This window comes from Panulirus ornatus, chromosome 58, assembly GCF_036320965.1.
Source record: "Panulirus ornatus isolate Po-2019 chromosome 58, ASM3632096v1, whole genome shotgun sequence".
NCBI classification, from domain to species: Eukaryota; Metazoa; Arthropoda; class Malacostraca; order Decapoda; family Palinuridae; genus Panulirus; species Panulirus ornatus.
Window position 1 is genome coordinate 35,625,838 of NC_092281.1, and position 11,281 is coordinate 35,637,118.

Genomic DNA, 11,281 nt, shown 5'->3' on the forward strand with positions numbered 1-11,281 from the left:
TTGTTTTGGATTTATTTCTTAGATACCCACGTGATAATGCATTCTGTTCTTTATAGTCACAAATTTTTATGTTTCTAACACGTTTTTATCATTTCTTATATAATCTTAAGGATTCAGACTTAAAGATCGTGGTTCTGAACAACCATTATAATGCAACACAATACATATTTATCATAAATAAATCATTTATCACAATAACCATTATGTTTGTACCAGATTCTTTAAGTCCTCAGTTACGTTTGTTAATATATAAGAGATTTTTCCGCCACTGACAAATGGCTCCGTGGTGTAGTGGTTAGCACATCTGCCTCATAAACAGTTGGTCCGGGTTCGATTCCCGGCGGGGCCTTTGTTTTCAGTATTTTTTTGTGATCGTAAATACTCGTAGGTAGGCTCTCTCTCTCTCTCTCTCTCTCTCTCTCTCTCTCTCTCTCTCTCTCTCTCTCTCTCTCTCTCTCTCTCTCTCAGCCAAGAGGCAAGTTGATATGTGTTGCGTGGGTGGGTGGGTGGGTGGGTGGGGTGCAGAGTGGCTCGCCGTCATATGGCAAGAACTTCATCGCTCTCACTCAGTCACGCAATCTACATTCATAGTGGCTGGCTGGGAAGAGAGAGAGAGAGAGAGAGAGAGAGAGAGAGAGAGAGAGAGAGAGAGAGAGAGAGAGAGAGAGAGAGAGAGAGAGAGAGAGAGAGAGAGAGAGAGAGAGAGAGAGAGAGGAGTTCTGGCTTATGAGTTCATCTAACGAGATTTTGCCAAAAGGCAGGGCAAGCGCGTAACGCTCTCCGCAGAGAAATATATTGTCACGAAAAAAAAGATCAAAGTGGTGGGAGTAAGGTGTTGTGATGTGTTATGTCTGGGAAGGAGAGGTTGTATGTTTGTGGAGTGAGAGCCAGCAGACAACGTCTGGGTGAGACAGGAAGGTAAGAAAGCTGCCTGAGTAAGAGGAGTGGTAATTAACAGCCACTAAAATGCCACGTGGTGCCTGGAAACTGTAGTGACGTAAGTGACATGGGGGCCTGCATGGGTCTGCTGGTGGTGGCGGGGTTGTCGTCAGGGACCAAATATAAATGTTGATGTTGCATGACATTAAGGTAAGGCTGTTGTGTGGTGTGGCGGGAAAGGTAGTATAATATTGGAAGCTGGTAATGTGGTATCGTACTCAGGCATGAAGCTCTGAAAGATCTGTGTGGCTGAACACGACGGCGCGACCTTCAGGTATTATGATGGCCTGACCTTTGACCTGACCATTAAGGTTATACGTGCATGTATGTACGTAACCGTAAGTATGTTTTCCTTTGTCATTATGTGTTTACAGTATACATTTGACCGGCTGGTGATCTCATTGGTGTCTGTGCTAAGGGCTGGCGTAAACATTTGGACCTACAAGCATAAAAGAAAGTTCTGGGGGCAAGTGTAGAGCAGGAAATTCTTGTGAATATTTCACGTGTATTGCCATCATGCAGACCACAATGTTGTTGGGTCAGGCTGGAGGTTTGGAGTGGCAAAGGAGAGACTGGCCTTGATGACTTGAGTAAGGGAACGAGAGACTGACGCGGTACCATGCTTCAGATATTAGTATGTAATTACTTATCTTTCTCTTCCCTTGAAGAAATGTTTCTCCTTTGTAAGGCGCCAGTGTTTAGAATTTAGATTTTTGACTTGCCAGCCAGTTTGCATCTATATAGACTTCATATTTAAGTTCAAGATGGTGATCAATACACCTGCACCCTGAGCCACCGACTCTCGCTCCACTTACAAGAAGGTGGAATCAAACATCATCATGAACAAAAGCATGGAACGAGACTAACGAGGGAGATTATAATGAATAACATCAAAATCATTACTAGTTGTAGTGATCGCAGGAGACTACAGAGATTAGAAGCCATTCACATAAGAGAGGAAGCCCCGGTCATCCACATCCAGACAAACATGACCACACACATATAGCTCTTTGATGGCCCATCAATAAGACGTAGAGCTAATACAGTGCCAAATCTCCGATATGTGATTAATTACTGTGTTGTTACAAACATTCCATTATACAAAGGAATGTAAAGGTATCCATACAGCAGTGGACCACTGGGTCACTTCGAGGCTGATGGTGATAGTGGAAGATATCAGGAACTCACACATTAGTGTAGTGGAGGATATCAGGAACTCACACATTAGTGTAGTGGAAGATATCAGGAACTCACACATTAGTGTAGTGGAAGATATCAGGAACTCACACATTAGTGTAGTGGAAGATATCAGGAACTTACACATTAGTGTAGTGGAAGATATCAGGAACTCACACATTAGTGTAGTGGAAGATATCAGGAACTCACACATTAGTGTAGTGGAAGATATAAGAAACTCACACATTAGTGTAGTGGAAGATATCAGGAACTCACACATTAGTGTAGTGGAAGATATCAGGAACTCACACATTAGTGTAGTGGAAGATATCAGGAACTCAAACATTAATGTAGTGGAAGATATCAGGAACTCACACATTAGTGTAGTGGAAGATATCAGGAACTCACACATTAGTGTAGTGGAAGATATCAGGAACTCACACATTAGTGTAGTGGAAGATATCAGGAACTCAAACATTAATGTAGTGGAAGATATCAGGAACTCACACATTAGTGTAGTGGAAGATATCAGAAACTCACACATTAGTGTAGTGGAAGATATCAGGAACTCACACATTAGTGTAGTGGAAGATATCAGGAACTCACACATTAGTGTAGTGGAAGATATCAGGAACTCAAACATTAATGTAGTGGAAGATATCAGGAACTCACACATTAGTGTAGTGGAAGATATCAGGAACTCACACATTAGTGTAGTGGAAGATATCAGGAACTCACACATTAGTGTAGTGGAAGATATCAGAAACTCACACATTAGTGTAGTGGAAGATATCAGGAACTCAAACATTAATGTAGTGGAAGATATCAGGAACTCACACATTAGTGTAGTGGAAGATATCAGAAACTCACACATTAGTGTAGTGGAAGATATCAGGAACTCAAACATTAATGTAGTGGAAAATATCAGGAACTCACACATTAGTGTAGTAGATATCAGGAACTCACACATTAGTGTAGTGGCAGATATCAGAAACTCACACATTAGTGTAGTGGAAGATATCAGGAACTCACACATTAGTGTAGTGGCAGATATCAGAAACTCACACATTAGTGTAGTGGAAGATATCAGGAACTCACACATTAGTGTAGTGGAAGACATACAGATAATGTAAAGATAAACCTGTATATTGTCAGTGTGACTAATGATGAGTCGCAAATAATGTTAATCTTGAACTTGAAGGGAAATATTTATCAAGGCTCGGGGCATCACCATCATATATCAAGGAGGACATCTGCTAGATATCCCATTGACAAAGGCAATGGAAGGAGCCACTTGGAACAAACACAGACACACCAGGATCATTAACAGAGGCAGTTAAAAAATGTCACCAACAACATAACTAATAAAGAAATGCAGAACAAAAATAAGGGGATGAAAAAACACCTGCAAGTTAATTCATCTGAAATATACAACACCCCTGAAAAGTGGATGGGAAATGCTTCAAGTTTGATGAATGCTGGCCTGAATCCTTGCTTGCTTAAATCAAAATGAAGTGCATTAAGAAGTTGCAGCAAATGATGGAGAAGGATTATACTTGAGCATACAGGTGCTTGACCAGGAGGCATCATGATTTGTAGACACTGCCAATCCCTCCTCAGATAAGTCAGCAGAGCCTGCAATCTAAACCCTCTTGTTCAGACCAACAGCCCCAACTATTCCAAGGTAAATGAATATCATCCAAGACATCAACTAAATATTCTAAAAGGTCATCAACTGGAACTTTTGTGAAAAGTTAGGAAACTTCAAAGCTAACAAGTTCAAAATCAAAATTAACATTGATATTGTTAAGCATGAGAAGAACCTGGTGAACTTCCTGCGCATGGTCAACAGCTGCTACCCGACACAGAACAGTAGAACTGATATATCGTTCAGTGACGCGAACAGATGTATAGATGTGATACAATGTGGTGTTTGGTGAAGAAAAAGAAAGAAAATTGGTGGACAGTGAGTACTAAACAATATGGTGAAAATATTTCGACGACTGACAATATGACAATTTATTATAGTGGGAAAAGATAGTGATTGTTGAACAATATGGTGGATATGGTGTTACATATAGTGACTGCTGAACAATGTGATAGATATAGTTCATTCTTTTCAAGCTAAAAGTTTGTTTTCTAAACTGTTTCTTACTTTTTTCATATGTATATATATGTATGTGTGTGTGTGTGTGTGTGTGTGTATGTGCGTATGTATGTGTATGTGTGTATATGTGTATGTGTATATATATATTCATATTATCCCTGGGGATAGGGGTGAAAGAATACTTCCCACGTATTCCTCGCGTGTCGTAGAAAGCGACTAGAGGGGACGGGAGCGGGGGGCCGGAAATCCTCCCCTCCTTGTATTAACTTTCTAAAATGGGAAACAGAAGAAGGAGTCACGCGGGGAGTGTTCATCCTCCTCGAAGGCTCAGAGTGGGGTGCCTAAATGTGTGTGGATGTAACCAAGATGTGAAAAAAGGAGAGATAGGTAGTATGTTTGAGGAAAGGAACCTGGATGTTTTGGCTCTGAGTGAAACGAAGCTCAAGGGTAAAGGAGAAGAGTGGTTTGGGAATGTCTGGGGAGTAAAGTCAGGGGTTAGTGAGAGGACAAGAGCAAGGGAAGGAGTAGCAATACTCCTGAAACAGGAGTTGTGGGAGTATGTGATAGAATGTAAGAAAGTAAATTCTCGAATAATATGGGTAAAACTGAAAGTTGATGGAGAGAGGTGGGTGATTATTGGTGCATATGCACCTGGGCATGAGAAGAAAGATCATGAGAGGCAAGTGTTTTGGGAGCAGCTGAATGAGTGTGTTAGTGGTTTTGATGCACGAGACCGGGTTATAGTGATGGGTGATTTGAATGCAAAGGTGAGTAATGTGGCAGTTGAGGGAATAATTGGTATACATGGGGTGTTCAGTGTTGTCAATGGAAATGGTGAAGAGCTTGTAGATTTATGTGCTGAAAAAGGACTGATGATTGGGAATACCTGGTTTAAAAAGCGAGATATACATAAGTACACTTATGTAAGTAGGAGAGATGGCCAAAGAGCGTTATTGGATTACGTGTTAATTGACAGGCGTGCGAAAGAGAGACTTTTGGATGTTAATGTGCTGAGAGGTGCAACTGGAGGGATGTCTGATCATTATCTTGTGGAGGCTAAGGTGAAGATTTGTATGGGTTTTCAGAAAAGAAGAGTGAATGTTGGGGTGAAGAAGGTGGTGAGAGTAAGTGAGCTTGGGAAGGAGACCTGTGTGAGGAAGTACCAGGAGAGACTGTGTACAGAATGGAAAAAGGTGAGAACAATGGAAGTAAGGGGAGTGGGGGAGGAATGGGATGTATTTAGGGAGTCAGTGATGGATTGCGCAAAAGATGCTTGTGGCATGAGAAGAGTGGGAGGTGGGTTGATTAGAAAGGGTAGTGAGTGGTGGGATGAAGAAGTAAGAGTATTAGTGAAAGAGAAGAGAGAGGCATTTGGACGATTTTTGCAGGGAAAAAATGCAATTGAGTGGGAGATGTATAAAAGAAAGAGACAGGAGGTCAAGAGAAAGGTGCAAGAGGTGAAAAAAAGGGCAAATGAGAGTTGGGGTGAGAGAGTGTCATTAAATTTTAGGGAAAATAAAAAGATGTTCTAGAAGGAGGTAAATAAAGTGCGTAAGACAAGGGAGCAAATGGGAACTTTAGTGAAGGGCGCAAATGGGGAGGTGATAACAAGTAGTGGTGATGTGAGAAGGAGATGGAGTGAGTATTTTGAAGGTTTGTTGAATGTGTCTGATGATAGAGTGGCAGATATAGGGTGTTTTGGTCGAGGTGGTGTGCAAAGTGAGAGGGTTAGGGAAAACGATTTGGTAAACAGAGAAGAGGTAGTGAAAGCTTTGCGGAAGATGAAAGCCGGCAAGGCAGCAGGTTTGGATGGTATTGCAGTGGAATTTATTAAAAAAGGGGGTGACTGTATTGTTGACTGGTTGGTAAGGTTATTTAATGTATGTATGACTCATGGTGAGGTGCCTGAGGATTGGAGGAATGCGTGCATAGTGCCATTGTACAAAGGAAAAGGGGATAAGAGTGAGTGCTCAAATTACAGAGGTATAAGTTTGTTGAGTATTCCTGGTAAATTGTATGGGAGGGTATTGATTGAGAGGGTGAAGGCATGTACAGAGCATCAGATTGGGGAAGAGCAGTGTGGTTTCAGAAGTGGTAGAGGATGTGTGGATCAGGTGTTTGCTTTGAAGAATGTATGTGAGAAATACTTAGAAAAGCAAATGGATTTGTATGTAGCATTTATGGATCTGGAGAAGGCATATGATAGAGTTGATAGAGATGCTCTGTGGAAGGTATTAAGAATATATGGTGTGGGAGGCAAGTTGTTAGAAGCAGTGAAAAGTTTTTATCGAGGATGTAAGGCATGTGTACGTGTAGGAAGAGAGGAAAGTGATTGGTTCTCAGTGAATGTAGGTTTGCGGCAGGGGTGTGTGATGTCTCCATGGTTGTTTAATTTGTTTATGGATGGGGTTGTTAGGGAGGTAAAGGCAAGAGTTTTGGAAAGAGGGGCAAGTATGAAGTCTGTTGGGGATGAGAGAGCTTGGGAAGTGAGTCAGTTGTTGTTCGCTGATGATACAGCGCTGGTGGCTGATTCATGTGAGAAACTGCAGAAGCTGGTGACGGAGTTTGATAAAGTGTGTGGAAGAAGAAAGTTAAGAGTAAATGTGAATAAGAGCAAGGTTATTAGGTACAGTAGGGTTGAGGGTCAAGTCAATTGGGAGGTGAGTTTGAATGGAGAAAAACTGGAGGAAGTGAAGTGTTTTAGATATCTGGGAGTGGATCTGGCAGCGGATGGAACCATGGAAGCAGAAGTGGACCATAGGGTGGGGGAGGGGGCGAAAATTCTGGGAGCCTTGAAGAATGTGTGGAAGTCGAGAACATTATCTCGGAAAGCAAAAATGGGTATGTTTGAAGGAATAGTGGTTCCAACAATGTTGTATGGTTGCGAGGCGTGGGCTATGGATAGAGTTGTGCGCAGGAGGATGGATGTGCTGGAAATGAGATGTCTGAGGACAATGTGTGGTGTGAGGTGGTTTGATCGAGTAAGTAACGTAAGGGTGAGAGAGATGTGTGGAAATAAAAAGAGCGTGGTTGAGAGAGCAGAAGAGGGTGTTTTGAAATGGTTTGGGCACATGGAGAGAATGAGTGAGGAAAGGTTGACCAAGAGGATATATGTGTCGCAGGTGGAGGGAACGAGGAGAAGAGGGAGACCAAATTGGAGGTGGAAAGATGGAGTGAAAAAGATTTTGTGTGATCGGGGCCTGAACTTGCAGGAGGGTGAAAGGAGGGCAAGGAATAGAGTGAATTGGAGCAATGTGGTATACCGGGGTTGACGTGCTGTCAGTGGATTGAATCAAGACATGTGAAGCGTCTGGGGTAAACCATGGAAAGCTGTGTAGGTATGTATATTTGCGTGTGTGGACGTATGTATATACATGTGTATGGGGGGGGGTTGGGCCATTTCTTTCGTCTGTTTCCTTGCGCTACCTCGCAAACGCGGGAGACAGCGACAAAGTATAAAAAAAAAAAAAAGAAATTGTGAAATGTATCTATAATGTTGCTTCCAACCACTCTAACTGGTACATTATTCCATGTTTAATAACAATCATATTGAAGATAAAATACTTCACCTCATCTGAGGTCAAACGTTTGCCCACCAGTTGTGTTCATTACTACCAACGTGACGTCAGACGTGACGTCATTGATAGATAGATATCTATACCTCATAGTGATTTTTGTTGGTTATACAGACAGTTAGTTTCACTCTATTTTTCTATGAACGTAATTTTAAAGTAAAGTACACACGGTAAAAAGTATCTTCCCGGATGTGTCCAATGAATTTAGAAATGATCAATACGACTCGTGTTGTCTGGGTAGGGTTGGTGAGTGTGAATGTGGACATATTTCCTCATAATTATGGCAACTCATCTTTATTCTTAATTCCGTCATAATATGAATTCAATATACAATTCAATATTACAATTTGTCCCTGTATTGGCACGAGGTCTTATCATACGATCATGATGAAATTGGTTCATAGTTAGACCTGCCAAGTCTCCTCAAATATGGAATGTTTCTAATTGTTGTATTCACCAGGTCTCCATATGAGTGGTCTGTACCATGACAGGTCTATGCTAGGTCTATGCTTGGTACGGGCCCTCACCTCAACCCGGCTCTTTATCTGATCTTGACTAACAGGTAGTTTGTTGTTAGGGAGGCTGGCTGCCTGGCTGGCACAGGGCTTTACAATATGACGGATCTCTTTGTAACAGGTAAACATACATGTGTATTATTGGAGTGATCAGAATATCTCCTTTATGACCAAACAATTTAATGGTAGTATTTCGTATATCGTCAATGTAATGTTGGTATATTTGAAAACATATGAACAGTCATAAAGCCTGAATCCATAGTATATGTCCAACATTTTAAAGTTATATACATGTTGACTTTTATCATTACCTGTACAACATTAGTGAACTAATGGTCTTCAACCTGTATACACAAGATGAACCATCTAGATTTGTTCATTATTTCTGTTATAAAGACTCAGGTACGTCATCCAAGGTAATGATTAGTATTTTCTTTAGAAGGATCACTTAAACTTGGAGTTAAAAAGATGATAAACTAAGAACCATATGTATATATCTAAAAATGTGGATATAGTTATATGCATCTACTTGAGTCAAACGAATTTGTTATATACTTAAGAATGTGACTGACAACTTATAGAATAAGGTACAAACATTATGGTTAATGTGATAAATGATTTATAATAAATATGTACAGTGTTGCATTTGAATGGTTCTTAAGAATCAAGGCCTTTTAGCCAGTAAAAATGATAAGAAATTGAAAAAGGTGTTGAAAGCATAATAATCATAAGCCCCAGAATATATTATCCTCTGGATATGTAAAATAAAATCCAACGCAAAATAACTAGGTTAAAACAGGATTCATTCAGCATTTAAGAAAATATGTACTTTTCCTTTCCTTATCTCCTATCATTATTTCTTATGTTTACTTCCAACAAATTGGAGGTGGAAAGATGGAGTGAAAAGGATTTTGTGTGATCGGGGCCTGAACATGCAGGAGGGTGAAAGGAGGGCAAGGAATAGAGTGAATTGGAGCGATGTGGTATACAGGGGTTGACGTGCTGTCGGTGGATTGAATCAAGGCATGTGAAGCGTCCGGGGTAAACCATGGAAAGCTGTGTAGGTATGTATATTTGCGTGTGTGGACGTGTGTATGTACATGTGTATGGGGGGGGGTTGGGCCATTTCTTTCGTCTGTTTCCTTGCGCTACCTCGCAAACGCGGGAGACAGCGACAAAGTATAAAAAAAAAAAAAAAAAAAAAAAACTTCCAACAAATGTCTCGTATATCATATAAAAATTCGTTATAGTTATTTGGTGAATATTGTCCAGCGACGCGTTGTATAACTCTGTGGTCAAAGTTCACCGGTGGAGTAGATCATATATTACAAAGTTGTGTCTCTCCACACAGATGTTACACGTCCCAGGTTAAGATATTACCTTGATATGGCGTTTATCTAACATAGATATGTCTTCTATAAAGATTTGTAAACACGTTCTCCTGCGGGTCGATACCTAACGCTTTCGTATTAATCATTTGTAACTGACCAAGCATTACAAAGCTGTGTCACTTCCCACACTCTGTTTCATTAATCATTCTAACTATATTTGTTTCATCATTGATTTGATCCTTACAATAGATACTTATGTTTGTAATTTTCTTGATCATATCATTAGTCAGTTGAATTGCACAATACGCTTGTCAACCTGGCCAGTCTACTTTTTTGGTCATGAGATATCATTCACAAGGTGTAACAGGACTCCATCCGTCAGCTGTGTCACCACCAGTGACAAGTCATCCTTAGCAAGGCTGTGTCATCCACAAAGGACGGAGAGAAATAGTACAGTCTCGTCGGAAATGTTCTTGCTTAAAGATGTTTACCTTCCCCTGCTCCTGTGTAGAGTGCAGCAGCCACGAAGGTGTGCTGGTGATGTGTGGTAATAATAATAATACTGTTCACACCATCACCAACAACCATTTCTCAGGTTTTTCTATCCTACTTGTCGTCACTGATGACTCTTGGATGTACATCTTTCTATATTAGCTTGTTCCATCTGTTCACACAATAATACGTTGAAAGGATTGTTAGGTAACTTTAAAGTGGAACATATAAGGGATTCATTACCGACTCACCTTCCATAGGTCGCTGTACGTTTGACTCCACCATTCGTCTTACGAACAGGGTGAGAGCGTGTACGGTCTCAGAATTATCTTGAACCTCTGGGAAAACTGTTCAAGATGATTCGATTGATGGTTATAACATGACCTTTACCACAGGTATGACCCTTGCAATCAATAAGGGTGAAAACCTTACTTATATGGGCCAAATATTTAGTGAGCGTGTGTATGACCTTACAAATATCTTCAACACGTGAAGGTGTTCAAGTATTTTTGGTTGAGGATCATGACTAACTTGTTGACTTTATTAACCCTGGCAGTGGATGAGCCACAAGCCCAAATAACCAACCAACCTGGCGATTATTTTAGATGTCTTGCTTGAGTGACAATGTAGCACCTGGGTTGAGCCCAAGAACTTGTTACCCTCCTCCATTCAGTCTGTTTTTCTATCTCTTCTTCACAACACTCCCGAGAACCCTGCAGCAAACTCCACCACACTCCCCTTCCTCCCAAACCCTTCCCTCTACGTCGTCAGTAATGAAGACAGACATTCATAGTTTTATATGCAGCTACCTGCTCGACCTGGACGATCATTTTATGTTGAACTTATGGTTCACATTCTGGCTTCATGACCACAAGCTGATAGCCCTTAAATCCAACAACCTATATACATCCTGTTATACAACTGATGTTACTGTCTGACGTATGTATGGTGCGGCTTGATGACCTTACCTGCTGATGGTCAAACATGTCATCATGTTGTGATTTGTATGTTTTGTTGTGTGGCACAGATTCTGTTGTAGATATCTTTAATAACCTTTACCAGTTACTATCCAGTATAGTGAACGATAGACAGACTTACGTGTTACAGACTCCGTATGATAAGCACTTGACGAGTCTCGACACAAAC

The 11,281-nt window shown here is 40.8% G+C and overlaps 1 non-coding gene across 1 annotated transcript; it reads left to right on the forward strand.

Annotated features, from left to right (window-relative positions):
- The first annotated feature begins 277 nt into the window (after nt 1–277).
- On the forward strand, nt 278–349 carry TRNAM-CAU (transfer RNA methionine (anticodon CAU)). Its single transcript has one exon. It is a non-coding gene; the product is annotated as a tRNA-Met (tRNA).
- The last annotated feature ends 10,932 nt before the right edge of the window (nt 350–11,281 follow it).